Source organism: Limanda limanda, chromosome 20, assembly GCF_963576545.1.
Source record: "Limanda limanda chromosome 20, fLimLim1.1, whole genome shotgun sequence".
NCBI classification, from domain to species: domain Eukaryota; kingdom Metazoa; phylum Chordata; class Actinopteri; order Pleuronectiformes; family Pleuronectidae; genus Limanda; species Limanda limanda.
Window position 1 is genome coordinate 8,661,504 of NC_083655.1, and position 5,437 is coordinate 8,666,940.

Sequence of the window (5,437 nt, forward strand, 5' to 3'; positions counted from 1 at the left end):
CAACGAGCGGCAATGTAGCGCAACTGCGGTGAATCTGTCTGGAATCGCTGGAGTCAGCAGCAATGTTCTTTGTTCTGAAGCGGCCGCGGTCAGGTTTTTTTTTTCCTCGTCTTAATTAAATCACATCCACGTTTTTTTTTAGGGGAATCTAGAGTTTTATGGCCCGTGCGTTTATGAAGCCAGTGTTCATGCTGAAATGTTTATAACGCAGCATATGGGCCGTGAACGCTCAACAGCCAACACGTGTGTGAGGGGGGGGAAGCTGCCAAGTTTCTTCTTCGTGACGATAATGTCCAGGTGCCAGCTGCGGAGGAACGTGATTAAAAGCGTGCAAAACTTATTTTTGGTAATGTCTCTGAACAGTAAAGGTTATCCATATATAATGAATTTTCTATACACTGACATTGGCTGGTCTCTCCACCAGTTGCTGCGCTGGGTTTAATCTCACGGACGCACTTACACTGTAATTCAAATTTTATTATGCTTGGCGGTATGATTTAATCATCAGAGTTTCTTTGGCATAATTAATGTCAGTGACCTCCCTAAAATCAATAGAAGGAATCTCCTAATGACAAAGCCCTGTCACAAACCTTTAATGGCCGCCATCACTCACTCTTTCTCTATCGATATGCTATTTATCATAGACTCCACTAATGTTTAGCTAATATCCAGGCAGCGCTTTTGAGGAGCACTAAAAAATCCACTTGTTTGTGTCTTTAACTACTAAGACAAAAATTAAAAATAATTTTATAATTCAAAGTCGTTCAGATGTGCACAAGAGAAGAAGAAGTTTGAAGATGAATACTTCTTGTTGCAGTAAAATATATATTTGTATCCTTCTCGTCGGTTTAGCTCTTTTGAATATCTATTTAATATTCATCTCATGAAGTCATGCAATCACATTTTGAACTTGTTATTCCAGTTGTTCCAGGCATGAGTTAAATGTAAAAATATCTAGGTATGACAACCTTACATAAATAAGTTTAACTTTAAATAAAAAAAAATTATTTGGTTGAAGGGAATAAATGATATTGTGCTTGAATGGCAGCCACAGTCTCAGTGAGTCGGTCTGCATTCGGCATCAGTCTTAATCAGATATTGGCTGCTTTGCTTCTGGGTGTGGATGAATCTTTTATATTCCGTGTGCTGCCACCACGTCTCCTCTTGTGTTGCTGTCTGCTCTCTTCACTTTAAAGGTTGTAAAGATCCAGTAAAGTGAAACAGGATTTTCGTCCTTGGTCAGAAAGAGAAAAATGCTCCTGTTGTGATCCTGCAAGAGAAAGATTCAACTGAAGGAGCTTAAAGTGTATTTTTCGATACTTAGTATTAAAAATTGATTTGTAGCAACACTAGTATATAAAAGTCTAGTTCATTTAAAACATATTATTAATTTATAACAAATGATTGTTCTTAATGTGTGTGTGCTTTTCCGGATATTGATACATCCATCCTTCCCGATCATTACACAGCTCCAGTCACCAGCCTGATTTATTGTTTAAATATAGCTGCTCTCTAATGATGGTGCTGACTGGAAATCTGTAATGGACAATACACCAGATGAAAATCGTATAGGTTTTAATATAACTAAGAGCAGTTCTGACCGAGTGAGACCTGCAGCAAATGCTTGGAGGAGGTTGGTGTGGTAACAATACAGAAGGTTAATTCACACCTATGATTAAAAAAGTTCTTATAATACACATAGAGCTTGACCTTGAATAGATTTCTTATTGGATCTAATGTACACAGGGCTGGTAGCACGTAGCAGTATGTTCAGGATTTATATAGAATGAAATAAAATATAATAAAATGTCAATGCACAAGAAAAAGCACGACAATTAAACTAGAAGTTAAATTAAAGTTAGAATGAACAGAATTAATTGACACAACCAATAAATACATGGATGTATAATTATGGATATGTCGGCTCTCACCTCTAATACATACATCCCCGGTGGTGTAATATCTATATTTTAAGACTAAAAGTAAACTTTTGCAATTAAATGAGAGTGGTCCGTCAAACTATAGGGAAACTATGAAAGCCTGTTTTCCCACTGTGCTGCTATAAAGAAGAAAATGATTTAAGAGCAGAGAAGCAAGTAAAAGCTTAAAGGCAATTTATCTCAAGGAAAGAGACAAAGTTTAAATTGCTTGATCTGCAGAGACGACTCCGTTCCTACAGAGGAATCCGAAACATTCATATGGAAATAAATCACGGCACAATTTGGCTAATTTAATTTATAGAGCTGATAAGAAAGTGTCTTGGTAACATGTTGGGTCACCATGACAGGCCAGAAAAATCTATAAGAGATGTTCTCCCAAAATAATTCCCCTCATTTTGTGTCTTGATGTTGGCGGTAGAAACACTTTTCACATTTCACATCATGTTAGTAATCATGAGATCACTTATTGACCCCTGGTGCTGAGTCGATGGGTTAATGGTCGTCCTGCAGGAGGGAACACTCAGGACAGAGGTGTTTCATCAACCTTCTCTTTTCCACATAGACCTGTGACCTCTGCACCACTGACATAACACATGTGGAGTCATTGCTCTGAAATGAAGGCGTCATGCACTGTAACCATCAGACTATCACATCCCTCTCTGAGTAATTGTCGCCCTAAGGATGTGAAGGTGACAAGGCCAAAATAATCTATCAATATAAAAAGGGTCAAATCAGTCGATATCGTTAATTATCAGGAGGAATACGACACTAATTTAAGTTTAAAGACTCCTGAGTGAATGTTGTGTGTTTTAAATTCTTCTTCATGACCAGAGAACTGAAATTTTGTTATATTGCTGTTGATTAAAATAGTGTTGAGATAATTATGGATATTGTCTTTATCCCTTTGTGCTGAAAGTCTGATCACGTCCTGCGTTCACCTTCCGTCTCTGGAGGAGTCACTGCTCTTCTCTTTTTCTTTTTCCTCTCACATCACAGTAACGCACCAACTTGTCAAACGTGTCGACCACAATTTTCTTATTTACCGACGTCTCTCCCATAGATGTGAATGCAGATGTCTCTTTAGTGACTGGTGCTGTTTAAACACTCTGAGTCATCTCTGTGACTGAATAGCTGCTGCCACCTGTGCCCCAACAATGAACCCTCACATCTCCTTCTCTTACCTTTTCCGTATAATGTCTGGATGTCATCTGCTTCCACTGTTGTGCACCTGTTGTGGAAGCATTTGCGATTCTCCGCTCATTTATTCAGGCTTTTCCTGTAATTACCTGCACCGAGGAGGTTATGTTTTCATCTGCGTTTGTTTGTCAGTCTGTTAGTTTGCAGGATTTTTAATGCATCTTGCTGAAAGGATGTCAGCTCAGGGAAGAGGCCATTCAATTTCAGCCTGGCTCCAATTTTGAGATAAGGCAATTTTCCACATTTTCATTGATTTCTCAGAGAATAATTTGTGGATCTTGATGGAAAAACACATGTTGGGAGTGGACTGATATTTCTGGATCTAGTGAATTTAAATTATGCAACTTGAAGGAAGTGCAAAAATCAACGTGGCACTTAAACGTCCAGAACACAGAACATCCTCTTGCAAATAGAAAAATAAATGTCCACTACAACAGTAATGGCTGCAGAACTGTGAATTATCCACGTGAGGTTTTTGTCTATTCAAACGAGGAAATTGATGAGAACAAATTGGTTTCCTCCACTTTTATCAATCTTACATGTACATCCTCCTTCATCTTCAGAGTCGTTTGATGAATTACCATCAATTTGGGTGAAAGAATTGCAGGGAACCTCAGATAGGTTGGGAATGAGATTGTATATTTTGGTTGTTAGTGGTCAGCAATCAACTGGTTCTGGTTTGTTTGTATTTGTTTACACAAGAACAGCTGCACAATAAAGCTGTGTGACCGGTTGTCGCTCCCCTGGTTTGTTTCAACGTGGAAAGTTTAGCTTTAAAAAACTGTGCAAATTTGCCAGAGCAGCTCCAGAAACGCCCTCGGCGATGGTTGCAGGCGTCTCATTATCGAACCGGGAGGAAGACGCCGAGAGCCAGACAGATTACTGCCGGTGAAAAAAAGAGAAAAGGAGAACTTCATTTATGAGACGGTGCCGATTTTTCTTGAAGCCGCCAGGCATCAACAAAACACTCGGGTAGTTGTGGTAATACTGGGGCACTTTGACACCTCCATCCGTCAGCTGCTCTGCTGCTGCTGAGGCTGAGGAAGTGACGAGTGAAGTGGACGTGGAGTGTTTCAAATAGATCAAGATTAGTTCCACGATATTATTTATCAAGATGAAACCAAAGTCTGTTTGTAGGAATATATCCGTCTCTAGTGCTTTGGTCTATTTCATTTTCCTCATACTTAAAATCACTATTAGATGATTTGTATGTTGACATGATGAGATTACCGGTAAACAAAGGTAATAAGAAATAGGAAAATCAGCTTGTTCTGTAACTGCCGGCTGTTATTAATTTTTTTCAAAAGCGGAACATGATTATGCAACCGACTGCTTGTGACGCTCTGTGTAATCACTGGAGCATCGGGGCTTCTGCACAGCTTTTGATGCCGTCTCTGTTTGTCTTTGTGCTGTGGGGGGGCAGGATGGCGGCTTTGTGCAGATGCCGTGTTCACTGCCAGATATAAAAAGAAAAATGAAGCAGGTTTCTTTATGTTTGAACTTATTAGAAAAATCTGTAGAATCCATACAGTCCCATCCTCCGTTCATCAGGATGCCACTGGGTATGTGTTTTATTTATAGATTCAAAACAGGTTGATGAAAATGACAATCTCAATTTCTTTCAGTTAAAAATAGCAATAAACTCAGTTTGATAACAAATAAACCAATTTTCACACTATTTATTCAAATATGAATCTGTACTGACTCTATTTTACAAATGATTGCTGCTGTGTTAAACAGTTTTACTCCCACAGAGGAGGTTAATTGAAATGAGTCTGATAGCATCTTCCATTTTGGACCTTGACTCCTCACACTGCGAAGATGGGTTTGTGGTGAATTTGTGAATTCACTGTATCTGGATGAATTTCTCCTTCCTGTTCAGATCCTCAGATTATGATGGTTACGCTGGAATAAATTAATTTTGCAATTATAGAAATATGAAAAAGTTTAACCCGATGTCACAACAGAATAGATTCAGGGTTCATCCCCTGAGGACCAAGTTTATAATTTTAAATAGTTCATTAAAATAAATCGATTTAAGTCTATTGTAGGAAAGTAAAGTCAAAGTGGTGACCTGGCCGGTTTCATTCACATCCTACTGCTGGAGGTGTAGAATTTAAAGTTGTTATGGGAACCACAGACTTCAATGTCACTGATTCATTGTTAATTTCCTCTTCATGAAGTCGTCATTCATCGACACACACTTCGTTTTTATTTTTAACCTAAACACAACTCGGGAACAACATCAATCTTGTGTGAAATCCTTACACTCTTCTGTAGTTAAGTGTCTGGGGATCTGA